The 21,811-nt window shown below is 48.4% G+C and overlaps 1 protein-coding gene across 2 annotated transcripts in view; it reads right to left on the reverse strand.

The window, feature by feature from the left end:
- Positions 1 to 21,811, reverse strand: part of Cacng2 (calcium channel, voltage-dependent, gamma subunit 2) — a 128,302-nt gene that overhangs the window by 60,933 nt on the left and 45,558 nt on the right. The window lies entirely within an intron of this gene.

Raw genomic sequence — 21,811 nt, forward strand, 5'->3', positions numbered from 1 at the left:
TCAGATGAGTCAGGGGTTAGGTCCCAGCTCTGCATCACACAGGCTAAGCACCGGCAGGCTACTCATTGAACAGCTTATTTTTGGCTCCTACCTTTGAGAGAGCCAGGGAGACTGAATCACTCAAACCCATTTCCCTTACTGTGGGTCACCCAAATCTGCTTCTCTTACATTCTCATGTTCAGATGGATCACTTTACACATTCCCTTACAGCCATGCATACTGAACTGAATCCTGGCTAGTGGGCTGTGGAAGTTGTGTGCCACCTCCAGGCCTGGCCCTCAAGGGCCACTCTGGTGTGACCAGTTTTCTCTTTCCCTTCTGGCTTGAGGAAGAGGGTCATGGCAACTTCTGAAGTCATGTGATAACGACAGTGGCGTCTCAAGACTGAAAGCCACATGTCTCTGAACTTATGCTTGAAGAGGTCCCTGTTTGGACTTAAAGTAAGAATTAAATGTGTGTACTGAGCACTGCAGTCTAGGAACTTGGTTGTTATAAAAGATGTCCTCACTCTGATACCTCTGAAAAACAGTGCATGAAACTCTTTGTGTTTAGAGCCCCCAGGCAGACCTGGGTTTATAGCGGGGGGAGGGGGTGCTTCCAAGCTTCTTGCTTAATATTCACAATAGTCAGTCCACATAAACTTATACAGTGTTTTGCTGATCTCTGAAGGGGATTCCAGAAACACAGGAAAGAGGCCGGGGAGATGGCTTGGTTGGTAAAGTGCTTGCCTCGCTTGCACAGGGATGAGTTAAGTCCGCGGAAGTCACATTAAAAGTCAAGGAGCTGAAAAGAAGGATCAGTGGTTAAGAGCACTGGCTGCTCTTCCTAAGGACCCAGACTCCATTCCCAGCTCCCACAAGGTGGCTCACAGATGTCTAACTTCAGTACTAGGGGATCTAACACCCTCATCCAGCTTCCACAAGCACCAGACAAACACATTAAAATACCTTTTTTTCTTTGGAATATCAAAAAAGCTGGCTAGTAGGCTGGGAAGGTGACTTAGCAGTTTAAGCGTCTGCCTCTTAAGCACGAGAGCCAGGGTTCAAATCCCCAAAGCCCATATGGAATGCTTGCTAATAGGTGTGGCAGCCTGCTTGTAATTCTAGCTTGGAAAGATAGAAGTGACAACCTGGCTATCAAGACTAGCCGTCTCAGCAAGCCCTGGGGTTGACTGAGAGAATCTACCTCAGGGAAAAAGGAGGAGGAGCAACTGATTGTGACATTGGCTTTGGGCCTTCACACGCACACAAACACATGTGTGTTCATGCACACACATGCACACCACACACACAAACAGATAAAACCAAAGCTGGCATGTGGCATTCTCTTGTAGTCCCAGGACTGGGGAGATGGTAACAAATGGATCCTTGGGCTCGTTGGCCTGCTAGTCTACCCTGTGCGGTGAGTTTCAGGCCAAGGAGAGACTCTGTCTTAAAAGTAAGAGGGCCATCCTTGAGGCGTGATTGTTCTGTGGCTTCCACATCCATGCACACATACATGTACTTGCATGCACACAAACATGCACACACACACACACACACACACACATACACACACACACACACAAAACACAAAGCAGGGCCCTATTTCTTATTCCCTGTCCTTTTCATGACAAGGAAACTGTCTTATGTGTGTGTGTGTGTGTGTGTGTGTGTGTGTGTGTGTATTCTAAGACACGAGGCTTCTGCAGGACAAGGTCAGAGTGAGTGTCTCCAGTAATAACCATTAGAATTCAGAGGAAGGAGGTTCCTGTGGTCAGTTAGGAAAGACTTCATAAATCAGCCAGACAGCAGAAGACAGCAGCTACATGGGCCACCACAGATAATGGGCAATCTAGAAAGAATTTCTATTACATTTTCAGAAGAATGAGCATGATGTATTCATCCCCCTAGCAGATATTCATTGCTAACCATGTTAGTGATGTAGGCTCCTTAGAAAATTAACCTAGAATATGGAAAAGGCTATAAACGGGACTAGGGTGCTCATTATTGAGCTGTTTTATAATGTCAAAAGACAGAAGCAACTCAGATGGCCAATGGGGAGAGGATACATAAGTGGATTGTGGTCTGTCCCTTGGATGTGCCATGTCCCTAACAAACCTCACTGAGCAGAAGCAGTTCCCCATCTTAATTATGGTCACACCAATGACCAACTCTTATGTCATAGTCACAGACCTGATTTTTCCAATTCTACTCTATAGCTCTTCGTCCCTTAGGGTGTGTGGTGGTTTAAATATGCTTGATCCAGGGAGTGGCACCATTAGGAGGTGTGGTCTTTTTGGAATAGGTGTAGCCTTGTTGGAAGACGTGTGTCACTGTGGGGGTGGGCTTTGAGACCCTCCTCCTAGTTGCCTGGAAGACAGTCTTCTCCTGGCTGCTTTTGGATCAAGATGTAGAACTCTCAGCTTCTTCTCCAGCACCATGCCTGCCTGGATGCTGCCATGCTTCCTACCTTGATGATAATGGACTAAACCTCTGAACCTATAAGCCAGCCCCAATCAAATGCTGCCCTTTATAAGAGTTGTCTAGGTCATGGTGTCTCTTTACAACAATAGAAACCCAAACTAAGACAGGATGTCTGCTTGTATGTCACTGGGGTCTCACAAACATCCTAAAAGTGGCCTGGCATCCATATTGCTTGACCATGTTCCCTTCTGTATCCTTAGGTTTTTATTTTCTCCTTTGGAGATCTGATCTCCCTGTGCAGCCCTGGCTGTCTTGACACTTGCCGTTGTAGATCAGCTGCTCTCCAGCTCACAGAGATCCACCTGCTGCCGTCTCCCAAGTGCTGTTAAAGGCATACGCTAGCTTGTATCAATTACTGCTCTCATGGTTGTGGCGACATACTCTGACCAAAGCAACCTAAGGAAGGGTAAGTTTACTTTGGCTCTCGGTCTGAGAGCACACAGTCCATAACAGTGGGGGAAGCCGGTCACGTTGCACGGGCTGGCAGGAAGCAGAGGGATGAATGTGAATCAGCTTTCTCCCTTTTGCTCAGCCCAGCTCAGGGAAGGATGCACCCACAGTTAAGGTGGGTCTCCCACCCCAGTTAACCTAATCTAGACAATCTCTCATGGGCTTGCCCAGAGGTTTGTCTTATAGGTGATTCTAGATCCCAGCAGGCCGATAATATTAACTCTCATACTCTTGCCCCATCACACAGAACGTTCTCCTCTCCGGATGCCACTGGTCTCCTCATCCCAGTGTAAATCAGGATTGTGGGAATTTTCCTGGATCCCTGCTTTCCTTCTTCCCTGTGTCCAATCTATCAGACCTTGCATGCTTTTTAAGTCCCGCCCCCCCACCCGACTCTTTGATCTCTGTTGCCATGGTCCCACACTGCCACAGTGGCTAAACTTCCCAGCTGGGATCCTCCTTCCTCCAGGATCCTCTCTGGCACAGTCGAGATCAAATCAGATTTCCTCACCACCAGCGCTTCTCACCTCTCAGTCTCCCCATGGCCTTTCATGACTCTTAGACAAGAAGACCTACACTTACAAGCCTGAGCCTCCATCTGCTCTCAAACCATTTCATTCCTCAACGTTCCTTCCTCACAGTCCACATGACGGAGAACTGCCATTCCCTGAGTGACCCTCTCTGAGCCCTTTCTTCCACGGGCACCCACCCCAGGCTCTCACCTCCATGTCCTTGCTTTCTTTATCAACTCAGCTACCCTGGGACAGCCCTCTTCCATCTGGAGGTCAGCCAGGCTGCTTGGGGACCCAGCTTACCCAGTCTGAACAGGGGAGGAGAGGTAGATTGGGGTGTGTGGTAAAGGGAGGAGCCAGTCATTAGCAAACCTCTGTCCCCTAAAGTGTAGCCTGGGCATCCTACCTCTAGATGTGAGGTGTTGGGGTGCCAGATCACAGCTGTGATGCTGAATTTGAGCCGAAACTAGTCATTTGTGGCTGTGCCGTCTCCTGGACTCTTGTGGAGCTTAGCTCTTATTTAACGAGCTCCCGAGCTCTGAGTACATTTGTATTCAATTGGCTCCTGCAGATGTGTTTTAGTTCCTTGAGTAAGACATTTCATTTTCTGGGTCTCAGTTGTAACAGCAAGCCTTAGTGATATGGACAGGCATTCCTAATGCCAAAAGACTGGGAAATCTCAGGTCTTAAACAGGTATGGCAAGAAGTGGGGGCCTAGAATTCAAGACCCTCTCTCAACCCCTCCAATGGACCTTGTCATCAACAGCAGAGAGCATAGCCAGTCCCTGTGGGCTGGCAAGGACCCAGGGATTAACATCCAGGGTGTTAATGTCCTGATCTGGCCAGTGCTGAAGGTGACAACATCTGCTGTGTGAGGCTCTGGTGCCAGGGCTCATGTGGCACCTTCTGGCTTTTGGAGCATCTGTCTTGGGAGGCAGCCTGGGTGGCCTTAAGGCTGAGCTCAGCGCAGGCTCAGTGGCTGCTGTCAAGTGATAAAAAGCTCTTATTAGGGTCAGGTGATTGACTTACACCTTCAGTGTCTCTCAAGAAAACAATAGAGATCCATCTGATTTGGCCCCGTTCCCGACGGTGCCCAGGGACTGAGTTATTGCTAAGTGGCTAGAGGCTATGGTCACTGGTATAAGGTATTTGTGGCACATGACTGGCAGGTGGTGTGGGCTGTGTGCACTTTTCCCTTGGCACACAGGATGTGGGAGGAGTTTATTTTGTGTGTGCATGTTTGTGTGAGTGTATGGCACGCACATGGATGTGCAACTATGCATGCCTAGTTGTGCACATGTATGTAGAGGCTGAAGTCAATGGTGGATGTCTTCTGTATTGTTCTTCAACTTATTTTCTGAAGTCTCCTTCTGATCTAGAGTCACTGATTCAACTTGACTGGCTGGCCAGCAAGCTCTAGGGGAGTCTCCTGTCTCCACCTTCCCGGCATTGTGCCTCTGTGTGTGTGTGTGTGTGTGTGTGTGTGTGTGTGTGTAGGTGATGGGGTTAGAACTCAGATTCTTACACTTGCATGGCCATCGCTTTACCATCATCTCTCCAGCCAAGTTTATTTATTTCCCTTGAAGATTTTCTTGATGCTGTAGAGGTCAGAAGTCAGGAGGCAGAGGGAGGTCAGATTGCCTGTATCTGGCAGTGGCTTGCTTGGGGTGTGTGTGTGTGTGTGTGTGTGTCTCAATAAGCCACCAGTTCAGTTTGATAAGCACCTCTCAGGGAGGGCTCTCTGTATTCATGTTCCTGATGAGGGCGAATGACCTGCCTCAGATCACATTGCCAGTAAAGGTGGGCGGGGGTGGGGTGGGGATTGAAGATCACACCCATCTGCCATATCCACACAGCCTTTCCTTTCTGGGAGAGCAACGCTACTGTCATCACTGTGTTCGATAGCCTGCTAGCAGCAGAGGTCTCAGGTCTGCCTCTCTCTCCTCACTGCTTTGGGAGACCACCAGGAAACCATAAGCAGGAGGAGTACCTCTCCTGGACAATCAGTGTGGCTCACCTCCCTGCCTCCTATTTTTCAAAGGCTTCTCACTGAGTGAGGCTAGAACCCCAAACTCTTACAATGGACCCAGAAGCTATGCATTGTTGGGCTCTGCACCCTCCTTTCCTACCCTCCCCCCATCTGCCCATTCTTGCTCTGACCACAGTGTACTTCTGGTAGCTGTTTGCAGGTGCCAAGAATGTTGCTTTGTCTTAAGGCCTCAATAGATGGCATTCCTTCTGACCTGCACACTTTTCCCAATTTTCTCCTCGGTGACTCTTACTCAACTTATGACTTATTTTTTCTTACTTGAAGAATGTCTCCGAGGACCAGCGAGGTGGCTTGATGGACGAAGCCTCTTTTCTCCTAACCTGGTCACCTGAGTTTCATTCCTGGAACCCAAGTAAAGGTGGGAGGAACTGGCCACAGAGTTACCCTTTGACTTCCACACACATGCTGTGGCACATGCACAAGCACACACATTCACCCAAGTATGTGCGCGTGCGCGCACACACACACACACACAGACACACACAGACACACACACAGAGGCACACAGACACACACACACATGCACACATACACACACATACACACAGGAACACACACACAGACATACTTGCACACACACACGCACACACATATGCACATACACACACATACACACAGGCACACACACAGACATACTTGCACACATATGCACACACATGCGCGCGTGCGCACACACACACACACACACACACACACACACACACACACAAACACACACAAATGCATATGTCCCTGGACCTCATTTTCCAATCATACCTTTTCCCTCAAAGTCCGTATTCTATCTTCATCTCTTCCTGCCCCCTTTTCTCTCTCGTTTCTTCCCCTTCTTTCACCTTTTCCTCTGGCTGTTCCTGTGTTTCCTCCTTTTCACCTGTTCTTCTTCCTCTGATTCATCATTTTCCTCTCCCTCATCCTCACCACCTCTTCCTCTCACCCTCCTGCTTTGCACCATCTCTTCCTCTCCCTCCTCCTCTCTCTCCTGCTCTTCCTCCTCCTCTCCCTCCTCCACTCCCTTCTCCTCTCCCTCCTCCTCTCCCTCCTCCTCTCCCTCCTCCTTTGGTGCCGGGAGTGGATTCCAGGCCTTTGCACATGCTGAGCATGCGCTGAGCCTCTGGGGTCTGCCCCCCAGCCCCTGCCAGTAATTTTTTTTTATTGTTTCCTGCTGTCTTTTTCTTTGCAGCCTCACCCCTGTTTGCATTTGGTCTTCTCTAGAGCCCCTCAAGGTTAGGGACTAGCGTGGCACCTCCTGCTCCCCACCCCCTGCATGGCACATGACAGACTTTCAATGAGCATTTGAGAAGTTTGTTGAATGAATCCTTGGTTCCTCGGGATTGTGGCAGTGTGGTGCCCACGAGTGTATTTATAGAATCCAGTTTCTCCTAATGCAGTTTTCCATTTATTCACCCCTGAGTCATTTCCATCAATATTTACTAAGCACCAACTGGGTGTTGAAGATGTAAAAGTGGCTGAGGAAAACGTGCCAGCCCACCAGCAGCTCCGGATGGATACAGCAGATAGGGAGACACCGAAGGTCAAGAGCCCTAGTTTCCATCTCCCACTCAGGTCTTCCAAGTTTGGTCTGTGGACCTTGTTATAGAGCTGTGTGACAGTGGGCCAGTCACTTTACTTATCTGGTCATCTCATTAGTAGAATGAGAAAATGGTGATATCTGAAGAGACACCATGACCAAGGCAGCTTATAGAAGAAAGCATTCAACTGGCGGGGGGGGGGGGGGGGGAGGGGTTGCTTACAGTTTCAAAGGGTGCGTCCATGACATTAATGGTGGAAAAATGGTAGGAGAGAGAGGGGGCAGGGAGGGAGAGAAGGGGGTAAGGAGGTAGGAAGGGAGGGAGGAAGGGAGAGAGAGAAAGAGATGGGGAAGTGAGGGAATGAGAGAGAAAGAGAGAGGGAAGGAGGGAGGGGAGGAAAGAGGAGGAAGCGAGAGAGACAGAGAGAGGGAGAGAAAGAAGGAGAGAGAGGGAGAGAGAGGGAGAGAGAGGGAGAGAGAGGGAGAGAGAGGGGGAGAGGGAGAGGGAGAGGGAGAGGGAGAGGGAGAGGGAGAGGGAGAGGGAGAGGGAGAGGGAGAGGGAGAGGGAGAGGGAGAGGGAGAGGGAGAGGCCGCAGATTGGGCCTTTGAAACCAAAAGCCCACCTCTAGTGACACATTTCTTTCAATGAGGCAACACTTCCTAATCCTTCCCCATGTAGTATCACAGACTGGGAACTAACTATGGGGCCATTCTCATTAAAAGGCCTCAGTTTCCATCTTACTTGGCCAACCTGTAGTTCCCTGAGTGGGAAAGCTTCTACAGGCAGGGTGCACCTTAGAGAAGGGGCTGCAGAGGTTCCTGCAGAATGTTAGTGCTCAAGTTGGTGGGGCACAAGTCTACTGAGACAGGGGAGGGGGTGTCACCAGCTCCTGCAACCGAGTAGGTACTAGGTACGACTGAGGCAGGTGGTTGAGGTGGGTCAGAGCAAGAACAAGGCAGGACCTATGGTGGCCCTGAGCCTAGCGCACCTGTGTGTAGCCTTCTGTTCCTCCTCCTCCTTGAGGACACATGAAGTCTTTTTTCTTCTGTTTATGTCCAGGTGACCATACCCTCCTCTATCCGCTCTTCTTTCCTACCCTCCATCCCTGCCTCCATCTTTGCCACTTCTACATAAGTTTCCAGAGACCCCCCCCCCAGATGGGGACTAATGGAGGTCTGGGAGCATCTCTCCCCCATCGTGTGGGGTAGGAGCTGGCAGGGTTTCTTAAATCTGCTATTTGCTCAGCATCTCCCGACTCCTAGTACAGATGTACAAAGCTGAGACCCACCGTGGGGATTGGTTAGGTCCTTAAGAAGAGATGGGCATTGTTGGTGGGATTGCAAGCTTGTACAACCACTCTGGAAATAAGTCTGGCAGTTCCTCAGAAAATTGGACATAGTACTACCGAAGGATACCGCAATACCTCTCCTGGGCATATATCCAGAAGATGTTCCAACTGGTAAGAAAGACACATGCTCCACTATGTTCATAGCAGCCTTATTTATAATAGCCAGAAGCTGGAAAGAACCCAGATGCCCCTCAACTGAGGAATGGGTACAAAAAATGTGGTACATTTACACAATGGAGTACTACTCAGCTATTAAAAAGAATGAATTTATGAAATTCCTAGGCAAATGGTTGGACCTGGAGGGCATCATCCTGAGTGAGGTAATCCAATCACAAAAGAACTCAAATGATATGTTCTCACTGATAAGTGGATATTAGCCCAGAAACTTAGAATATCCAAGATATAAGATACAATTTGCGAAACACATGAAACTCAAGAAGAACGAAGACCAAAGTGTGGACACAATTGGGAACAAAATGGAAGGAGTTACAGAGACAAAGTTTGGAGCTGAGACAAAAGGATGGACCATCTAGAGACTGCCATATCCAGGGATCCATCCCATAATCAGCCTCCAAACGCTGACACCATTGCATACACTAGCAAGATTTTGCTGAAAGAACTCTGATATAGCTGTCTCTTGTGAGACTATTCCGGGGCCTAGCAAACACAGAAGTGGATGCTCACAGTCAGCTATTGGATGGGTCACAGGGCCCCCAATGGAGGAGCTAGAGAAAGTACCCAAGAAGCTAAAGGGAACTGCAACCCTATAGGTAGAACAACAATATGAACTAACCAGTACCCCAGAGCTCATGTCCCTAGCTGCATATGTATCAGAAGATGGCCTAGTTGGCCATCACTGGAAAGAGAGGCCCATTGGTCATGCAAACTTTATATGCCCCAGTACAGGGGAACGCCAGGGCCAAAAAGTGGGATTGGGTGGGTAGGGGAGTGGAGGGGGGGAGGGTATGGGGGACTTTTGGGATAGCATTGGAAATGTAAATGAGGAAAATACCTAATAAAAATATTAAAAAAAGAAGAGATGGGCAGCCTAAGACCACCCCAAGGAGCTGCTGCCCACCTTGGCTAGGAAGCTCCTTGCGGCACTCCTGAGAGAGATGAAGTCCTGCGTGGACTCTCTACAGTGGTTTTGAAGTTATGTGCATCGGCGGTTTGAATAGGCAGCAACCAGGGTGAGCTTCAGTCTCTCGACTCCAGTTCCACTCAGTCTCTCAAGGTAAACAGATGGAGGAAGCCCAAGTGGAAGGAGGAACTCAAATACTGGGGGCCTCAACCCAGGCCCATGCTGGGACCTGACCGCGCAGCTGCACCTGCCGCCAAGTGTAGGACATGGTATCAGCAGCAGTATCCTCCCCGGCTGCTCTGAGAACAGGCGCGGGCTGTGTGGGAGAAGAGAGAACGCCACAGCACCCTTGGAAGAGCTACTGACGGCTGGCTATTCCTATTCCTTCTTGGAACGCTTCCAGCGGGAGGACTGAGAGATCTCCACCTCCAGAAACCCTCCCTCTGCCTATCCCCTTGATGAAGAGCAGGCCCTTCCATCACGTGGAGAGACACAAGCTTGTGACAGCTAAGACAGCCAGCACTCTGCAGCAGGCGGCCCGTGGGGGCTCAATTGCCCTTGGTAGCTGCGTCTCCTTCCTGTGCCTCAGTTTCCCCATCTTCAGGGTAGGGTCGTAAAGGTACCCCACAGAGTGACACCTAAGCATTCAGCTGCACCTTTACCTCGAGGGTCCCCAACAGACAGCTCTGTTCAGTGTTATTACCAGACTCCCCAACTCAGCTCACAAACCTCCCCCTTCTGCCTTGTCCTCCGCTCCGTTTCTCTCCCCCCTCTTTCCACTCCCCCTCTCCCCAGTCGCCTCAATATATACCGAGGGTTCCCAGGATGCTTCTGCCTGCTGCAATTATGCTACTCTGGAATGTCTTCCTCACAGGCCATTTCTCAAAGCTCATTTACTTGTTTCCAAGTGCAGGGATTACAGGTGTGTACCCCAGAATGGGAAATAAATGCTTTTGTATGAATGAATAATTATATCATTATTATATATTTAAGTGCATTTAAGCCCGATGATATTTGTGAGGAGGTGCCTGGTTCATGGTAGGTATTTGATATGTTTTCATGTGTGTGAATGGCTGTTCATGGCGGTGTATGTGTATGTTGTGTGTGCATGAGTGGAGAGGCCAGGAATCAATCTTGGGTTTTGTTCCTCAGGAATGTTGTCCATCTATTTGTGAGACAAGGTCTCTTACTGGCTTTGAACTTGCTAAGCTGAACTGGCTGGCCAGCACCTCTGAGGTATCCACGCACCTGTCCCTGTGTCCCTAGCCCTGTGATTATAAGCACACACTATCATGCCCAAATTTTTAATGTGGGTCCTAGGGATCCAACTTAGATCTTCATGCTTGTGTGGAAAATAGCCTAGTGATGGCACCACCTTCCCAGCTCTGCATGTGAGGTTTTAATCCCTTCGTATCAAACTAAGGAGGCTGTTTAAGAAGCATGCTCCCTGTGGAAGGGTAACCTGCTGTGTTAAATCCATACCAGAGGCTGGAGAGATGGCTCAGGATGATTAAGACTCCCTACTGATTGTGTGGGGGGCCCAAGTTCAATTTCCAGCATCCGTATTGGGTGGTTCATACCAACTGCCAGCTTTGAGGGATGTCATGCCCCCCGGCCTCCAAAGGCACCTGCACTCACACGCACACAGCAACATACAGATACAAACACGAACAGATACACAAAAAAAGTTAAATTCACACCAAACTCCTGGAAAAAGAGACCTAGTGGGTGTCCAGAGAAAGCAAGCCAGGGGCCCTGTGGACCAACATCACTTGCTAAGCAATCTTGCCTCTGGCCAGCTCTGTTTGTGTCTCTGTGTGTGCTGATTCTCCAGGCAATTGAATTACATTACCCTTTTCATTCTTATAATACGAACAGAATTCAGATGCAGTATTTGATGATGTCTTGTCTATCGGCTGGCTTTGGGACTGCCTGGCTCACTGCGGCAAATTACTGTCAACCAGAGGGCTGCTGCGCCTCGGCCCCCGTGCCAGCATTTCCACGGAAAACCCTGGCCATTTAGTTTATGTCTCAGAAATGAATTTTTATTTCATTGGCTTAATCTTTAGAGGCACTCAGAAAACGCCTGCTTATTCCCAGGGAGGCTTCCGAGGCAAGATTCTTATAACAAGACCAGAGCTGGAAAAGCTCCTGAGGAGGGAGGAAGACAAGTGCTCCCTGCCTGGCTGCGATTGCTGTTTGTACCACACCTGCTGAGACAAAGAAGAGCCCAGACTGGATTCCCTCCAGAAACCGGAAGGGAAGCTCAGTCCAAGTTGGGAAGGTGTTAAAATCTTGAGTCCAAGGCTGACAGACCCGGGGAGGCAGGGGAGAGAGGAGAGTGTGTCTTCTAAAATCAGAAGCCTGGGAATTGGAGGGCTGAAATGCATAATGGGCCCAGCTGGTGAGGGTTTGGAGATTAGCTGCTATGCCAGGGATGGGGATTCGAACTCATCTCCTCCTTCCTGACTCAGCACATTTGCATTGCCCAGTAACTTGTCACAACTGACTTATAGTGTTGGAGCCTTTGCTGTAGCCCAGGGAAGGACCCAGCCCACTCAGCTGGATCCTTCTCTCTTGAGGCACGGCTGGTTCTGCTTTCAGGCTGGGTCCCAGAGCTAGGAGGGCACGCCTTGCAGGGACTAATTTTACTACTATTTTTTCCACTGCACCCGTAAATGCCTGCTTGTTCTTTGGGGCTGCGACCTAGGGTGGCCATCTTGATAATGAGGACCGGTCCTAGAAGGGGGGAAGGTAGCCTGTACCCCAAAGAGGATGGTCCCCAAGATCCTGGAGTCCCCAAGATTTCTTCAGCCTGGCTGCCTAGCAAGGGCTCCTGTGATTCTGGGTGATTAGCAGTGTGCTGGCAGCTATAACTGTGTCACTAGAGTAAAGCTGCAGGGTAGGTGAGTCCCGTCCACTCTACCCAGGCCCCTCTGAGTCTCAGCCAGGGACAGATGTGACAAAGAGAACAGATGTCTAAGGCTGTGCAAGCCACCTGGGACTTTCTCCGCCTCTCTTCTCCCCCTCCCTTCTTTCCTTTCTTCCTATCTCCCTGCATCCCTACATCCTTTCCTCCCTCCCTCATTCTCCACTCACCCATCCTTTCTGCCTTCTCGCTCCCATTTCCGCGACCCTGCTTCCTTTTCTTTTTCCAATCCCCCTTTCATTCCATTCTCCCTTCTCTGCTTCCTTCCTTTCTTTCCCTACCTGTTTATCATCCATACATCCTTTATCTTTCTGTCATCTATCACTCATCTGTCTATCTGCCTACTAATCTTATTACAGTAACTATTTCATGAACCCTAGGCTCACACCTTATGCTGTCCGTGTCTTTCTTTCGAGGGCCACAGCAACAGACAAAGCTTGCCGGGCTTGGCTTCTTTGACTCTAAAGATCTATCTCTCTCCATCTGTCTCACACAGTGATCTTTTGTGACATAGACAATAAAAGTCACAGGGAGTCGGGATCGAAGAATGTCAATCAGGAGGGAAGGTCAGGACCAGAGGAGAAGCAAACACCAGCAGGAGGCCAGTGGCCTGTACAGTTGCTTGTGCTATGTGAGAGCTGGGGAGGAAGCATTCAAGGCAGTGTGTGTGTGTGTGTGTGTGTGTGTGTGTGTGTGTGTGTGTATGGTGTATGGTGTATGTGTGTGTGCATGTGTGTATGTGTATTAGTGCCTATATGCATGCGTGTGTGTGTGTGTGTGTGTGTGTGTGTGTGTATTAGTGCCTGCATGCATATATGTATGTGCCTGTGTGCTCATGTGTGTGTGTGTATGTATATGTGTGTTTACCAGGTACAGGGTATTACTATTCATAAGGGGCATTTCTGCACCCCATTTCCCCCCTAACTAAAACATGCTCTCTAATCATAAGGCCTTATTTAAGCCTCAGGATAATCTCACCATTCAGTTACCATCACTAGCTTCCTTGCACAGACTTAAAAAACCGGACATTAAAAACCTTAAGAACCTTGCCCAAGATCAAACCTTGAGAGAGTTCCCCAGGTAGCACAGACTCAGAGCCCAGCTCTTCCTTACCCTACCCCTTTTGCAGGGCAATCAGAAGAGGCACATAGTGGCCCCTTTGGCAAAGGTGTGATTGTCGTGGGAAAGTGATGGTGAGAAAAGGGCATGCCCACATGCAATGGAGAAACCAAAGTCAGCCTTGAAATCCATTAACTTTGGGGCCTGAGACCTCTGAAACTCCTGAGAAAGGGAAAAGCAGAAGTGACCAGTCTCAGCTGGAGCTGGCTGGTTCCCTTGGTCTGAAAGCGTCACAGCTAGTTCTTGCTCACAAAAGCTCAATCCTAGTAGGAGAAGATGAAAAACAAAACAAAACATCTGCTTGGTCCTGCCTGCTCCTGGGCCCAGCCAGCAGAGCTGGAACGCCCTGGTTGCAGCGGAAGGAGCTCTCCAAGGTGCTGAAGCAGGCCAACGTGCTTCTCCCGGGGAAACATGGTTTCTGGGAAACAGATGGGCAGCTGAGTGACTTTGGGCCCCATTTCTCTTCTTTCTTTCTTTCTTTCTTTCTTTCTTTCTTTCTTTCTTTCTTTCTTTCTTTCTTTCTTTCTTTCTTTCTTTCTTTCTTTCTTTCTTTCTTTCTTTCTTTCTTTCTTTCTTTCTTTCTTTCTTTCTTTCTTTCTTTCTGTTTTTGAGGCAGGATCTCACTATACAACTTTAACTGACCTGGAACTCACTATGTAGACAAGGCTGGTCTTGAACTCAGAGATCTGCCTGCCTCTGCTTCCCGAGTGCTGGAATTAAAGGACTGTGCCACTATGCCTATCCTGGATACATTCCTTAGATTTTGTACACCTCCCTCTCCTCACCTGTAAAATGATGATGATGATGATGACGACGGTGATGGTGGTGGTGGTGATGGATTAATTATAATTATAGTTCAGGTTTTCAAAAGAGTCGTTGCAAAGATAAACTGAGTTGCTACCTCCCTTGAACCTAGCAATATCTGAAAAGCGCCTCTCTCTTTCTCTCTGTCTCTCTCTTTCTCTGTGTTCTCTCTCTCTTTCTCTCTGTGTGTGTGTGTGTGTGTGAGAGAGAGAGAGAGAGAGAGAGAGAGAGAGAGAGAGAGAGAAAGAGAGAAAAGAAGAGAAATGGGGGAGGGAGGGAGAGGGAGAAACTCGGTTACATTCCTTAAGGCAAAGTTGCTTGGTAATGGGGTCATCTCTAGGATGACAAGCCTGGCAGAACTATGCCATGCCATGGATAGATTGAACCCTAGGGAAGCAGCTATGACTGATGACATAGGAAACAACCCAACTCTCCTCCCTATCACACCCACATGTCAAGCCAGAAGCCTGCCCGACATCTAGCTTTCTGTTGCGTCTTAGAATCCTAAGTGATTTCTCTGCGGTCTAAGGTCCCAGGTTCTGTGTGCTGTATGGTTTTTAAACAGCTGTGCAGGGACCCAGAAGTGAACATGAACAAGTGTCCCCAAATCTCTTGGCCCCTTTTGGGGATGTTAAGCAGTCTAATTAGCCACTGTTTACAAAACGCCTGAGAATCTTTTTAGTGAAAGTTTCTGTAGGAATGTGAGCCGTGTACCATTATTACATGGGCTTGTATTTGTTTTCAAAGTATATGTATTGGCAAGAAGAGTAGGAGGGGCTTTGTTTTCTCCCTTGGTGGTAGTGATGTGGGTGATGCTTTGATGTGAGAATGGGCATTTGTGAGTGTTAAGCCATCCTGTGGGATGAGAAGTTCCCAGGAAAAGAAGCGTGAGCATGACACTGTGGCTCCACTTAAAAGACCCAATACACATTTCAATATGGGACGCCCTGCAGAGAGCCAGCTCTTCTGGATATAACTTTTCTGTCAATGTTTGCTAATATATTAGAAACACGAGGCTAAAAATCAAAATTCGAGACAGAAATGAAGGAATATGGGCATCTTAAGTTGGGGTTTTTACTGCTGTGATAAAACACCTCCATCAAAGCAACTCGGGGAAGAAAGGGTTTATTTGGCTTACACTTTGATATCACTGTTCATCATCAAAGGACATCAGGATAGAAACGCAAACAGGGCAGGAACCTGAAGTCAGGAGCTGAAGCAGAGGCCATGGAGGGGTGCTGCTTCCTGGCTTGCTCATCAAGCTTGCCCAGTCTGCTTTCTTATAGAACCCAGAACCACCAACCAGCATGGCCCCACCCTCAGTGGGCTGGCTGGACCTTTCCTCTATCAATCACTAATTAAGAAAATACCCCATTGGCCTGCCTACAGCCCAATCTTATGGAGGGATTTTCTCAACTGAGGTTCCCTCCTCTCTAGTGACATAAAAGTAGCCAGTGCACTGGGGATGATGCAAACCCGAGTGGCTACAGTTACATTTTGGGTTGATACATCTACAACCCAACTCCTGCAGAGATCGCTGCAGGAGAGGGAACAGGAAGATTGATTGGAAGAGCCAGAAGAGCAGGAAGTTTGCTGTGAGACTGTGTCTTCTACTAGCGCTACACCCACGGAGTCTCCACCCACAGGACTGTCATCTAAACATGAACTGGACAAGGACAGCAACCATAGACATGGATGGGACAAAGCTCACCAGGCCTCAGCCTTAGACAAAGAACCACAAGCAACTAAAGACTGCTGAGTCAGGGAGAGATAGCCTCCCCCAGGGAGAGCACACCAATTGGTTACCCAATACCAGATGGTCAGTCCTGCAAACATACACATGTAAGTGACATTATGCAGACCAAGAAGGTTGTGTTTATGTGTGTACATAAACGATAGAAGAAAGAGAGGCCATGAATTTGAAAGTGAGCAAGGGACTTCCTTGTGAATGTTGGGAAGGGGGAAAAAGAAAGGAGAAATGATAGAATTCTAGTATGATCTCATAATATTATTTGATTTTTTTCAAAGTTACATGGTGGGCCTCTTATAAAAAAGAAAAATCCTCTAAAGCCAGGCACAGAGAGTTGCTTGTGAGCCAGGCATCTAGGAGACAGAGAGGCAGCCCAAGCTCCATAGTGATTCTCTGTCTCAAAAAAAAAAAATCTTTGCTTGGCTTAATTTGTCGTATAATGACTGCCTTTGCAGTTGAGAGAGGTTTTGCTATGGTCACACAGTCACTTTCGTCTTCAGTGTCTGTGGTCTTCATTTGTGTGTGTGATGGGTGTCTGATTATGGAGTGTGTGTGTGTTTGGAGATGAGTGTGTGTGTGTGTATGTGTGTGTGTGTGTGTGTGTGTGTGTGTGTGCACATGTGTGTGTAAGTTAGAGGTCACCACCAGCTACCTTTTTTCATCACTCTCTAAATTTTACTGTTTGCTGAGACAGACCTCTCTGAGCCCAGAGTTCACCAATTCAGCTAGACTGGCTGTCCAGCAAGCTGCAGGGATTCTGTGCACCATAATGCTGAGGTCACAGGGACAAACGCCATGATACCCAGTTAGAGATGCAAACACAGGCTTCAGGCCTACATAGCAAGTGCCACACCAACGGAGCCATCCTTCCCTGGTCTCAACTGTCCCCGCTTTTGTAGAGAATTTCTATGTAATAGGTCAGTTTGATGGCAGCTAGTGAAAATGTCTTCTCTGGCAAGTGTGTTTCCTAACTCAAATCTGTAATAAGGACATTGACCACAGCAGAACAACAAAGTGCATTGGAATTACATTTTCCGGGACATGGAGGACAACGTCAGGCTCCTGAGCAGGATCTGTGGCTGAGTGGAGTCTGAATGAGATAAGAACAAGGCCCTTTGCTATCCATAGTGCTTCAGCCATGTTTTAGCAATCAACTAAACGCAAACGGATTGGCAACCAGGTGTGCGTGTGCATGTGTGTGTTCCCAGTAAATCAAAGAAGTTTATTACAATCTGGAAAATTGAATAGATATTTGCTTGTTTTCTGTGAAAACCTGGAACATAGCCATTTTCTTATCTCCAACAGGCGCCTGGAGGCTGAGTCACTCCACACAGCTCCAAGCGACACACTTTGAACTAATATTCGGGGTGGGGTTCACCCTACAGCCCTCCCCACTCACCCCTATTTCCAGCTGCACCCCTGGATGTCCTGGCATGTCTGACAACTGTTCTCTCTCACATAATGAACAAAGGAGGAGATGCATGAGTGTGTTTGGATCTTGCCTTCTGAGGGAGAGGCCACCGGTTTTAGATTCTCTCCCAGGCTTGCCGCCCTGGTCCAATGCCAGGGTCAGGCAGTAGTTCTCTTGAATTACTGTCAGGTTTTAACTGGCTCTGAGCATCTGTGGATGGCCTCCATCCCTTCGTGCATGAGGCTTGTTTCTGGTGGTGAGTCAGTGCGTTGATTCTGTTGTGTCCTCAGGTTCAGTTCTCCGGATCTCACACTTACTGCCTGGGTTCAAGAGTATTCATCAAGAGTTTGGAGACTCTGCCTCCCTCCTCACCACCATCCTCGTCTAACCCACCTTTATCTCCTGTCTGGACACTGGTGGTGCCTTTCTCAAAGACCCCCTTCAGTCCTTCTTTTTAAACCTCATTATTGGTATGAGAGCCAAATGACACATACACACTGCAGACCTGATGGTATCTATTCTAGGCTTCTTTCCAGTCACTTTGCCTACTTGGTCCTTAATGATCTCTATTTACTCTCCTGCCTCAGGACCTTTGCACACGTTGGTACCTTAATCAGGACCATTCTTTCCTTGCTCATCGGTGACTTACTTACCAGCCTTCTTCTGCTGGAATCGTTAACCTATCAGCTGCACCTCCTCCCAGTTCTCTCTGTGCTTCAATCAAATTGGTCAGTGCATGAGATAGTTGTGTGTGTGCACATGTGTACATACATCTGTGTGTGTGTGTGCATGCTTGCATGTGTGTATATATGTCTCTGTGTGTGAATGTATGTCCATCTGTGTATGCATATGCTTATGTGTATATGTATATCTTTGTGTGTGTATACATGTGTGTATATCTGTGTGTGCATGCTTGCATGTGTATATGTAAGACCATGTGTGTGCACATGTGTGTACATCTGTGTATGTGTGTATATTTCTATGTGGACTTGCATGTGTGTATATATGACCATGTGTGCACACATGTACATATAATGTACACCTCTGTGTGTGCACGTGTGTAAGTACATCTGTATGTACGCATGTGTATGTATGTGTGTATACATGTGCAGGTATGCACTAAACCCAGTAACAGGATCCACTCTCATTTCCCATTCTGCCCCCCCAGAACTGAGGCATGTCAGCCACACAGTGGAGGGCTTAAGAACTATTGCTAAGTGACTCTGAGGTTAAAAACAAGATCCTTGTCGGTTGAGGCAAGAGCTGGGAGAGCAATCTTTGTCCTTGCACACCACCCTTTTGGCCACACAGAAGGTGTGCGTCAGCCGCATAGCATGACAGCTTCATCCAGCTCTGCTACGAGCACATCCCTGGTCTCAGCCTGAGAAATTATGCAAGGTCACCCCCTCCCCCGGCAGAAGTCCAGGCCTTTATAAAACATTCCCATCTACTTGTGGCAAGTGTCCAGCAAGCCTATCACAAAATGAAAAAAAAAACATTTAAAAGACCATCCAATTTCCAAGTCAAGCAACTGAAAAAGTCAGACAGTGCCGGTCCTCTTTCATGGTGAAAGTGGTCACTCAGAGTTGAGTACTCTGGCTGGTCCTACATAACTGTTGTCCTCACGACATCGTATGAATGCCCATCACCATGTTCCCAGTGGAGAAGCTGGTCTGTCCTGAGACCCACCAGTCAGATCACACCTCCTTCCGTAGAACAGTTGACGTGCACACACTGCCTGCATGTGCTTCTGTGCCTCGAGACACAGGCTGCTTCCCATTTCCTTCTTCCCCCTCCTCTCCAGGTCTCCTGGTGCACATTCCTCCCCTGCCCTGGCTGGACCTCACAGCATGGCTTTTCTGAGTGATGAAATACTCTTCTTTTGACCCATCACTGAACAGCACTGCCGAAGCCTCCCCTACCCCTGACCCCGCCCCAATTCCTCAGGATGGAAATGGAAGGCTGTGGTTTCCTTTCCTCTCTCGTATCCATGGTATCTCACCTAACAAGTTTTGTCCAAAAGCTGTCCCTTTTCTCCAACTCCCCCACAATGATCTCAACAGTTTCCCTGTTGTATCCCTGTGACTTCCTCTCTGCCCTCAGAGGTCCAGGTAACAGGGAGGTTCCTCTTATTTCTCCTTTCACTGTGAAAAACAGCTCAAGGAGCCAGAGAGATGGCTTAGTGGGTGAAGGTGTCTGCCATCAAGCCCGGTGACCGAGTTTGATCCTTAGGGCCCACATGTTGGGAGGAGAGAACCAACTTCTACACTTGTGCTCTCACAAACCACACATGTCCGCAGACAGTCAGACAGACAGACAGACAGACATAGGATAGTAAAGAAATGTAATTTTTAAAATTAAAAAAAAAAGCCATTCAAAATTCCTTCCAGTCCCACACAATCCCTAAGACTTGGCTCACACTTCCCACATCAGTGATGCTCTGGGGACCTCCCCTCCCTCCCAACCTGACACCTTTCTTAGGGTATCGCAGATGGCCATCTTATCCCCACACCCTGCTCCCTAGAAAACCCACACCACCCTCTCTCTGCTGATCAGGTTGAAAGACTTGGATACCCGTTTCCCTTCCCAGTTCACTCCCAGCTTCCCAGTAGTCAGAACAGCCACCCGCCTGCCCCTCCAGAAGGTTCCCCAGCCAGTAGCTCTATCATAGTGGCAGTCGCCGACTTGTCTCCTTTCTTAAATTTGTCCCCTTCCCGCTGTGCCTCCTCTCCCACACCCCTTCATTCAGTTCTTCATCAAACATGGGGAAGAATGAGGCTAAAATTCGAGTCAGGCCGGGCCACCTTGCCGCAAGTCCCTGTAAGCAGGGGTGTCCAGCATTTTGGCACTGTGACACATCATTGCCGTCTACAAAGTTCACGCTTCACAATGGTGCGACTGAGTTACAGAAAGAAAAATCTCATGTTTTGAGCAAGTTCACAGTTTCACGTTCTGCAGCTTTCATAGCTGTCCTTAGCGGTGATCAGCCTGTGAGGGGTAGGCTAGGCACACCTGCTGGTGGCTGCCACCTCATGCGGAATCAATGCTAATCTCCTCACATGACTGCTTTTTTTTTTTTGGACACTGTTACCACTGTTGTCCAATCCCTGTGTTGGTGATGTCACTCTAGACACCTCCACAATGCTCTGAAACACTACCCCAGGACCTTGGTGCCTGCTAGTTCCTCTGCCCATGCACCTTTCCTTACTATTTATCATTGATTTGTGATTCCCCAGATGTTATTTGTTCCTTCACATGTATTTATTCAGTGTTACTAAGATCTTTCCTGTTTAACCTGTATAGCTAATTTCTTTTCCCTGGAAAAGAAAGCCCATTAAAAAAAGGCTTTGTTAATTTTAAGTGTGTGTGTGTGTGTGTGTGTGTGTGTGTGTGTGTGTGTGTGTGTGTGTGTGTACACATGAATGAACTTGCCCTAGAATGCCTGCAGAGGCCAGAGGAGGCATTCTGGCCTGGAACAGGACTTATAGGCAGTTGGGAGTCTCAATATCCAGGTGCTGCGAATTGAACTCGGCTCCTCTGGAAGAGCAGCAAGTACTCTTAACTGTTGAACCATCTCCCCAGACCCAGAAACCCCATATTTTGCATTAATTTTCCTCCTATGTATTTGTCTCTATGTGGCTTACATGGCTGGCTTCAAGCAGCTTTTAAGCTGGGCTGTTACGTGGGCCTTGTGCCTAGATCGCTGTGCTTGGCTTGGTTCTGCCTTGAAACTCTTTATATGTTTATAAACACATGTGCAGTGCACATTGAACAATACGCTCACAACTTCATTGAGTGGAACCTGGCACACTGTGTCCATGGCTCCTGGCTATAAGCATTTAGGTTTACTTATTTTATTCTTTGATGCTCCCTCTCCTCCCACCTAAAGCCCAGGGCAAGGGCTCAGGTCAGACTTGTTGAAGGAAGGAGTCTCCCAGCCCAGCTAGCGGGAATCAGGGAGTCACGGATACCGTGAGCAAAGCTCTCAGACTCTTGTGTGCTGGGAGAGAGATAACAAAGTTTCTCTCTCTTCAAAGCAGCTGATCGAGCTCTCCGTGGGACCTTCTGTGCTCTCGCTTTCAAGCCAAGAAAGCTGGCACACTTTGGCCCACAAATAGCCTTTTGTTCTTGAAGTTTTCAAACCCTGCTTGTAAAACTCTACAATGTTGCCCCTTGCTGGGACAAGCCCTGGGAGGTTCTGGGGGGGGGGGGGAAGCTAAGACTTTGAGGAATCAGAAGTCAAAAGCCAGATGGGACAATCAAGGATGAAAGCTGATGGAACCTCGAGCTGGTACAAGCATTCCTCCTGGGGCAGCTCTATCGATAAGAATCCCCGAGGATCAGCTAGGATGCCAGCGTATTG

The sequence above is a fragment of the Mus musculus genome, chromosome 15, assembly GCF_000001635.26.
Source record: "Mus musculus strain C57BL/6J chromosome 15, GRCm38.p6 C57BL/6J".
NCBI classification, from domain to species: Eukaryota; Metazoa; Chordata; class Mammalia; order Rodentia; family Muridae; genus Mus; species Mus musculus.